Below are 10333 nucleotides of genomic sequence, written 5' to 3'. Positions count from 1 at the left end.
TTACCTTCTAGTTTTAATTTCATGCAATAAAATTAAGATTTGCCATTAAAGATGATGATATTAGCATCACCATGTTTTTCTTTTATTGGAAAAACATACAAATCAATGCTAAACACATTGTGATCAATAACAACTTAATTGTCCCATACCAAGTATATTTACTACATAAAATATGTCATTAAAATGATTGCTACGAGTAATAATTTTGTTATTGACTAATCCATTCACATGATGTCCACATGCAAATTTGTAAAAAGATGCTAAATGTGTGAAAATTGAAACACTTTCCCCTCTCCTTATGGTTGGGCATCTAAATTTCCTCTCCCTTATTTAAAAAATGACTTTAATTTCCCGCTTGACAATAATTCCTATCAGATTGACTTCAAGTGTAGAAAAAAGAAAGAAATCGTAAAAAAATCCCAAAGGGCTATAGAGAAAAGAAGGGAAACTTGATTTTCAAAAAATGACCCCAAAGAATAGAAACCTAAGAAGCACATGCTTTTCAAATATAAGTGTAAATGCATGTATATTTTACCCCCAAAAAAATCATATTCACTCCAATTTATGCTTAATTAATCATATATTGAATTTAATTGTTAAAAATAATGTAAATTGAACATTCACTATCAATCTAACACATTATAAAGAGTTTGATGTTGGGAATTAGGGATAAACTAGTAATCAATGAATCATTATGTTAAATGTGGATTGTTAGTGTTTTGTTGGGGCTTACACCTATTTTATGTTGGAGTTCTTTATATGGTGAGCTTTATTTTATGATTTGAAATTTTGAATGCCTTGACTATATGTTAATTTTAGGTCATACGTTGACATTAAACTAAATTAAACCATATAACTATCTTAACCACTATATTTTTAAACCATTAATATAAAAAATGTGCTAAAAATGTTTAATTTTTATTTTTAAAACTAACTCAAAAAATTTAAAATTGACAACCTTCACACGAAAACTGCCTAACTACCTTAACAATACATTCTATTAACCATTATTCTATACCAATAATAAAATGTTATAATACTATTAAATAATACCATTTGATGAAAAGTTTTTCTTCAAAATCAATTAAATGTGAATTACAAACTTTAACAACAATAATAAAAATATTCCGTACCAAATAACAATGAACGTCTTTGAAAATTTATTAATTAAAATATAAATTAAAAATCCCATAAATATAAAAGACTTTCTTTACATTATGTCATCCATTGCATCCTTATAGATGTTATTTTCTTGCAAGTACTTGGCATTATTCTTGGTACACCATCCTCATATACCCTTATGCTTCTTATCTTTTTAAATGTTTTTTAATTAATTCATTAATTATTAATAATATTAAATAAATGAATGTAGATGATAGTGTTATCATCTTCATCTATTTATTCATCAACTATATCATCAACGGATTTTATTTTGTTCTTAGATTGGTTAAATATTTATCGAATTTATTTTTGGCATTTTATATATTATCGATTTAATTACCTCTGAGAGCATTTGATTCTTGTGTTGATGGTTTCCATCATTGCAATCAACTCGAATTTGGACGTTATGCATATCATATCCATGTTGAATGGTATTCTTTGATTAATTGCTCAAAGCGAATTTTTTTTCATGGCATCATCAAAAGCCCTCTCTTGGCTAGTTATCCTTCATAGAAACTAATAAAAAAGAAAACATATATTTTGATTTGACACAAACTAAGGCTAAAGGACCAAATATTAATGAGATGGAAGATGTTTTGAATTCAATGTTAATACTTATTCTTTAGGATGCAAATATATGTATATGTGTTTGATTTGACCCAAACTAAGGCCTGTTAATGAGATGGAAGATGTTGTGAGGCTTGGTTTAACCATTTTCTCATTTGTGTTGTCCTTTGTCATTTATAGGCTACTACAATCCCTTATTTACAAATAAATATTATATGGGCCAAATGCGTATTGAGGTTTTATTGACATCATTAGCATAATATGGAAGGATATCTAGCATGAGCAAGGGAATTTTTAATTTAAGAGTTGTCTCCAATTAGTGGTGTATAAATAGCTTGTAGATGATGTATTTTATTGTATTAATTTGAATTCCATTTTGATTTGTGACGTTACTAGATATGACTACTTAAAAAACACAAATAAGTGAAATTAGGGTGAATTATTATTGATGTGTGAGTTTAGAAGAATATTGTATAGCCAAAAGAGTATATTGTAGTGAAAATATCTTATAGGTTTCTTATGCGTATAATATGGAGCAATATACATCTAGAAAGAGAGGAGAATTCAGGAAGGAAGAAACCTAAATGGAGAGTTATTGAAGGCCACTTTTAAAAATGCAAGCAATGATGAGGTGATATAGACATACATACTCTATACAAACAAGGCAAGCATACCAATGCTCATTACATAGTGAAAGAAAAGTAGAACATGGGATCATGGCTAGAGGAACGAAATCAAATCACATCTAAAAATTAAATGTTACTTTTTTTTAATATATGTGAGGGAACAATAGCACCTAAGGGAAAATAAATGTAACAATATGAAGTCTACTAGAAGGTGGGTTAGAACATGTAAGAATACAAAAGGAGAGAGGCTCATCATGAAAGCTTATAACAACCATTGAAAAAATCCATATATGTATTGGGCCTTTAACTAGATATGGAACACTATAACTAGAAATTAGAGAAGATTTAAAAAAAAATATTTATCTTAAAGCATATAAACCTCAGTAAACCTTACTAATTCTTAAAATGACAACTATACAACATTTGACAAAAAATTTGTGAAATATTCAAACTCCTAGGGATATATTGGCTTTTATAAAACTTTTTCAATTTTAAGTAAAATACTTTTGGCCCAATTAAAAGTGATCGAGATAGGTTTCCATTGGTTCTATATCATCTCCTTGAAGGCTCAAGATGCTTTGAAAAAGGAAACCACTCATAAAAGTAATATGCCCTTAGGATTTTTCTTTACTTAATTTCAAATGATATAAGCTAGTAGAACAAGGGATAAACTACCATAGAAAATATTAAGAACACCATCAATCTATGTAAAAGCATAGAGAAAGGAAACCCATAAAAAAAGTAAGGTGTTGGCACTACTAGTATAAATACTAATGAATAGGGTAAAGATGTAGGTGAGACATCTCATAAAAAATATCAAATATGTGTAGTTGTTATTAGTTTCCTAAGTGATATTGTGAGCTATGCACAAAGCAATGGAAATTTTAAAACATCACCAAAATGAAATAAGACATCTTTAGCTAATCATATTCTTACTAATTGGTCCAAGCAAGCACAAGTGAGGAACATCACACAATCCCATCCCTAACAGTAGCAAAAATCTTAGAGAGAGAATGAGTGTAGGCACATGGATGATTGATGGTGGAGTTACAAGTTTAGAAACTAATTCAAGGTTTGACAAATTGTTGATGAGTTAACTCTAACTATCATTATACACCCTTCCATATTACACAATTTTTTTTCTTTTGAAAAAAAAATGAAAGTTCTAAAGAAGTAAACTGAAAAATAAAGAAGGTTAAATCTAATCATGTCATTGTCTAGACCATTGAATCAATAAAAAATAATGTACACGATATGAATTTGGTGTCCATTTATGTCGTTGGATTGCAACAACACATACACATGCCATTAGGTCTATGATTTTATATGTGGTAAATGGTGTAATGAAAATAGAGGTAAATGATCATGAATCTTCAAAATCAACTCGCATACTATAAAGAAACCAAGAATCAAATCAATGAAATTACTTACTATTCCTAGGAATTCACATAGGAAAACATTTCTTTAATTACTAACTACTACCAACATGTTCATTATTTTAATTTGTTTGTTGCTTAACATTGTCATGATTTATGAACAGTTGGAATGTTGAATCAATGACATGGAAATGAAGCCATATACCTATAATGACATAGTTATATGACAAGATAATTTCAATACTAGTTTTTCAAATATGTACCCCTTGTATTCTAGTGAGGTCAACTTACTACCAAATCCCACCATGTCCAAGGTACCCTGAAAGATGAGAATGAGAAATTAAGAATATACAATGAGAAAATGAAGAGTATCTCACAAGTGATGATGATGTCGTCAATATACATGGAATACCATCTTTTTGAAGTGGTGATTGCATCACCTATTTAGCTAATCTCAACGTGGAAAAGCAATCACCAGAGAATGACAAACATAGAAAGTAGGAGATATCTAACATCACTAAAAAAAATCATTTGGGAGTATATAGAAGGAAACATGACAATATTTTTAATAAATTATTATAAAGGTGGGTTACATTTATGATGGTCATAAACATAAATGTGATATTGTAAATTTAATAAATGATATACTAATTTCCACAATTCCTTGCAGTCATATTATGTTATAGATAATGGAAACCATGACACTACTGAGAGTGGGGGTGAATCAGTAGTGTGACCAAATTATACAACTCTTAACAAATTACACTTTCAATTACTTTAGCAATCACCCATGAATAAAAAACACAACTCAATCATGTAAAACATACCATTATAACCATTTTCATACACATGTGCAATATGTATTTAAGACATCAATCTTCCTTTTATTTCTTTGTCAAATACAAGCTTCAACTTGATTAGACCATTTCCCCACAAGCTACTAATTGTAGGTTTAGCATCTGATACTGAAAGGATTTCTATCTCTTCTCATTTATCATTCTTCACTGAAAGGGACTGTTGCCCCTACTCGTTTATTGATTTTCACTCAAAGGAACTTTTGTCCTTTCTCTTTAATCATCCAATGTTGAAAGGGACTCTTGCCCTTTCTCATTTATCAACCAATGCTGAAAGGGAATCTTGCACCTAGAATGAAATCTACTACTTATTGGCCCCGTTGATCCATCTTTCATCCATTTTCATACTCAAATCAATAGTCCATTTTATTTCATAAACAAATAAACTTTATTACCTCGGACACTCACCAAATCCACCAAACAAACACCTTCAACAATCTTTGATCGCTAGAAAAAACACCAACTATATCAGCAACATCAATATTGTACAATTTGTTAATATCACCATAAAAGTCTCTTCATCAAAGCACCATTCAAACCGTATCACCAATTGCACCTTTTTAGATATCAATTTTGATCTTTGATTCACCCTTGATGCATACTTACATTATGCATTAGGTTGCACCAACAACGTCTCACACACCTTTGCCAACCAACACAATTGCACTCTTGCACACTCCCTTCACTTTGCAAACTCAATTAGGCTTATAAAGGAAATTCGACTGATATTTTTGGTATTGAATCTTTTTTTAACTTGTTGTTGAATTCTTGCATGAATCTTCTATTTTTTCCTTTGTCCTTCTTCAATGAAGTCTTCTATATATGCACTTCAAGTCTTCACTCACTTCTTGCCTAGCACTACAAGAAATTATGAGTTCAACTGCTCAAATTTTTTATTCTGGAATTTTTACAAGTTTTAGACGAGACTTTTTCTAATTCTGGTGCATTTCCAAATTTATCAAAACTACCAAATCTGTCTCTTAACTATTTGTTCTACGATTCTAAATTGCCAACTCATTCATGCCTATTTTATGCCAATTTTATAGTGTTGCTCTAAACGACAAAATCAAGTTGTTGACTCAGCCATCCAAATATGGCGAATAACGCCAAAATTAAGTTGTCGACCCATTTCATGCTTTAAGTATTAAGCTTGGCCCGTAATCGATATGTTTTTTCCAAAATTCCTTTGCCTTCAGTGCTCTGCTAAACAACAAAATCAAGACTATAGGTTTTTCATGGCATGGGTGCTTTATAACTAAAAATACCACTTAACAATTTCTCTTGGGCTCCTTGTGATTTATTCTAGCCCCAAAGGGATTTACCACTACTGGCGAATATAACTATGTGGGCGTATTGCATTATATAGCCCTAAGGGCTTATTTAACACTACATATAACCATATGCAGGCCTCTTTGTACTATAGTCCCAAGGGCTAATTTTATTTTATAATGTCTCTTGCGCCCTTGGTCTTCACACTGCACATAACCTTGTCCTGGTCCTTAAGCTTTATCCTTAGCTTAATATTGTTTTGGGATTGTGTGTGAATGTGGGTTAACCCTACACCTTTCTCCCATTGGTCATTGCGCTTTGCTCTATACGCCACCATGTCCCATTGCATTGTCAACCCGAAGGTTCCTCCTTGTGCTAACTTGTGTTACCTCCGGGGTCTAAGGATCAAGATGAGTTGTCCCATGGGAACCACTGCCGTAACTATGAACCAATAAAAGAGAAGTCATTCTTGACTATCATTCACAACTGCCACCTGCACCCAATGCTCTATTAACTCAATGTCTTTTGCATGTGCACCTTCAAAACCTTCCAGGCCCAACCATCTAGGATGATGTCATGTTGATGTCATAGACCCCATGTGGTGCCATCTTAGTGGTGACACATGTCATTTTGATTTGGCTCACTAGGGTACCCAAAAGCACTGAATATTCCTACCACATGTCCTTTGTACTAACATCATCATCCACTAAAATTTTGTCATGTTCCTGCCAGAGAGGAGAGAGAAAGGGTTTTGAGCTTGTGTTTTTAGATGTTTTTGTTTGTTAAATATTTTAACGTAAAACCACCAGATTCAAGCTTCTAGTCCTGCTACACCTCTCTTACTGATACGTTGCCCAACCTTCTCCATCGTGGGCCTAAAACTCTGTATGCAGTTTGTTTCTCTTGGGCTAGACTTTCTGGGTTGAGTTATTACATATAGTCCGATGCTTCAAAAACTCCATCAATCAACTTCCTTTTCCTGCTTTTCTCCTTATGCTTTTGTCGTCGGGCTTACGTCATCCCTATCTTGCATCATCCTCGACACTCCACTTTTGTGCGCAACTTTGACTCCTTCCAGGGTACATCCTGCCAGGATAAACTAGCACATGGGACCTTTGTTACAATTTTCTCCAAAATGATAAAGCCTTTATGTTGTTGTTTTTGTTAGATCCATGTATTTTTGTGCTAACGTCATCCTGAGTGTTCATTTATTGTGCCCTTTTGAATCCTTCTAGGTTGTATGAGCTCCACCATACGACTAGTAGAAATGCTTTCCACCACTGTTGTTAGAGTCACATGTACCTGAATCTATGTTTGACCACTCTACTAACTTCTCCACAGTATTTGGATAAAGTGCTAAACTTAAACATGCGCCAAAGGTTCTTCAACCACTTCTAGCTCTACAACTTTGACTTTTGAGGGTACCTGCCTTTGACTGGCCATAACTTACAATCCAGGAGGTCATTTATGATCTTCCACATACCATTGGAAAGAAATTTCAGAGATATTTCCATCTAAGCGGCTTTCCATCTGTATTTGAGGTGAATTTATGTACAATAAATGACTCCAAAGTCCCTACACCTTCACCAAGTATCTCCACCACTATAGTTCACCAATCTGCTTGGAAATATTTGATCTTCCTTCTTTTTGCAGACTTTTCTTATTTTTACATTGTAGTACCTTTGATATGGATACAACACCATTCACACTTGTTACATCAACAACACCTTTGATAGTAACAACATATCAACACATGATATCAATTACTTGACCTCAATGAGCACCTCCTTTGTCAACATATTCTCACAATCTCCCATCATCTTCTTTTCCTTTGCCTTCATCCTCATCACCTTTTCAATCAATGACAACATATTTCTAACAATCTCCCCCTTTGGCATTGATGGAAACACCATGATCAAACAAAACAACATCATAAAGAAACAAACAAAGATAAGTGTACTCTTTGTCTTCTCCTCCTTTAGATGATGCTCCATTGTGCACTGCTACTATGATATACTTATGCTAGTGGACTTATCCTTTTGATTGATCACTAATACTTCTCCCTCTTTTTTTTTTGTTTGAGATACATTGCCCCCTTTGAAATTAATGGCAAAGAAACTTAACATGTTCCCCCTGTCAACAATCTCCCTCTATCTTTATGATCTTGTGGACATGTCAATTACTTATTCTTATGTTAAAAAATTTAGGTATATCTGATTAGATCTAGGCATCTTCCTTTCTTTCATGTGGATAATATTGAGGTTAAAGTAGAGGAGTGATTACTCCCAATCTCTACCTCAAGTAGTCAAGAGGGATCTCTTGCTAAAACAACAAATGCTTGTACAACTGAGCCTTGAAAAAAATAATGCCTATTGGTCTAAGTCTCAACTAGGCTTACATTCATAATAGTGTGTCCTTGGACACATGCACCTAACCTCTTAGCAATAAAAACAATCTATCTTATGCATGACTAACACGGTCAACTTGTTAACTAATGAACAAAAAAGTACAACACTTAGAAGTGCTTATATGACAAACTTACAGGGATTCTCACCAATTCATACTTAGACCAACAGCTCAACATTTACTTGATTTGGCATATTTCTAATGGCAGTAGACTCACCATGATACATTGGACTCGTCATGAACAATAAAAACATTCAAATAAGGACTCTTTCACCAACACTTGGACTTGTAATCTCATACTTACAACATGAATACCACACTCTAACAAAAAACTAATGACAATTAATGCCAATTGATAATAGGTGATACCAAGTGTTAATAGCTTTTAGACCAATGTTACCAATTGCTTAATTAATACCAATGTTGAGCACTTGTTAACTGTGTGTTCTCCCCCTGTGATCATGCTCTTTTCACCAATATGTGTTCTCTCCAAAAATATGATATATGATACCAATTAATAATTAGAATAGTCTGAAAGAATCACTATGGTAATACCATTAATTTTATTTGCAATTTAAACTCTGATAATTCAGGAAACATTACAATGCAAGAAACACCATTAGCCTTTGTCTTCCATGCTTGTCCTTAAGCAAAAAAAAACTGATACCAATTTATGATACCAATTGTTAATAGAATAATATGATACTCAAATGTTAACTTGAGTATACCCCCCCCGTGGCTATGATCCCTTTTGGCATTAGGAATCTGTAAACATACTTGCACAAGACAAGAAAACTTTGACAATAAATAGATCATCATCCCTATTCTACCATCACCATCTATACTTAGTCTGTCAATTTAATTTGGCAATAATATTAAATCAACAATAATACTCAACAACACCAATCTACTTCAACAATTTCATAAATTCAAGAAAAACAAAAAGATGTTATACTTCCCTTACACTTCAAATGCAAGATTAGGCATGTTCCTTTTTTCTCCTTGCATCTAACCTTTTTGGGTTCTCTTGAAGCCAACCTCTTCTTTTTCAATGAAGAGGAAAAAGAGATCTAACCCCCTTGAGTAGATTATCTCCATTTTTATTCCACACTTGGGTATGCTGAGTTTTTATTGGGGAAACATCATGACCTGATTTCCTACGGTGATCTAGTACTCTTGTCAGACTGAATGAATTTCTATCATAGTCTAAGTATATAAGCCACTAATCATTCCTCTTGTTAGCACCAATTAAAACAAAATTGCAAATTACCTGTTGCTCTTCTTTCTCACTATTTATTCTAACTTTTTTCCTATATTGTTTTGGAGAACTATCGGCACTATTTCTTCATCTTTTCTCTAATTGGAGTCTTTTCCTATTACAGTTTATATAAGAGAGATATACCACATGAATTTCAGGCTTTGATATACTAATCTTCTGCCGATAATCTTTAAATCCAAACACTAGTTTTTGTTTCCTCCATGCACCTTTCAACCTGCCTCTCTTATGAGTGCTAAAATAACTCTTGCATAGTTGTCCTTATTGGATTTCCACATAATCCATGCCTTTGTTTGACTTGTTCTAAAAAGGAGGCGAATTCTTTCCAAGTTTTCATGCAACTGCTTTGTGCCCAAAATTCTTACACCTATAACATTCAACATGATTCAAGAAGGGGGAAAGGAATTATTCTTACCAAAGCTTCTACTTTTCCAATTCTTGGACTGATACTTACTCTCCCAGTGTTTTTGAGCCTATGGAATTTTTCACTTTGAGGGGAAAAGGCTCTCTGTGAATGATCGTTCGAATTTCTTTGAGCAACTCATGGATGTTGCTAAAATAGAGCATTCTGCCTACGCTGTTGAAGCTTATTTTTCTTATTTGGACACTTGGAGGCAAAGTTCCCCGTGATACCACATTAAAAGCATATGAGGGGTTGCATACCTTTTCCTTTATCTCTAGAATATTTTTTGTTTCCTTGTGGTTGCATTCTCTTCTTTGCTACTATAGTGTTGTTGGATCTTTATTTAACAAGGTTGATGGGTCCCTTTGATGCTTCTGCTGAGTCACTTTCACCTT

The sequence above is a fragment of the Pinus tabuliformis genome, chromosome 4_1, assembly GCF_031772625.1.
Source record: "Pinus tabuliformis cultivar Carrire ecotype Pingquan chromosome 4_1, CPIR1, whole genome shotgun sequence".
NCBI classification, from domain to species: domain Eukaryota; kingdom Viridiplantae; phylum Streptophyta; class Pinopsida; order Pinales; family Pinaceae; genus Pinus; species Pinus tabuliformis.
Note: the sequence above shows the minus strand (reverse complement) of the source record.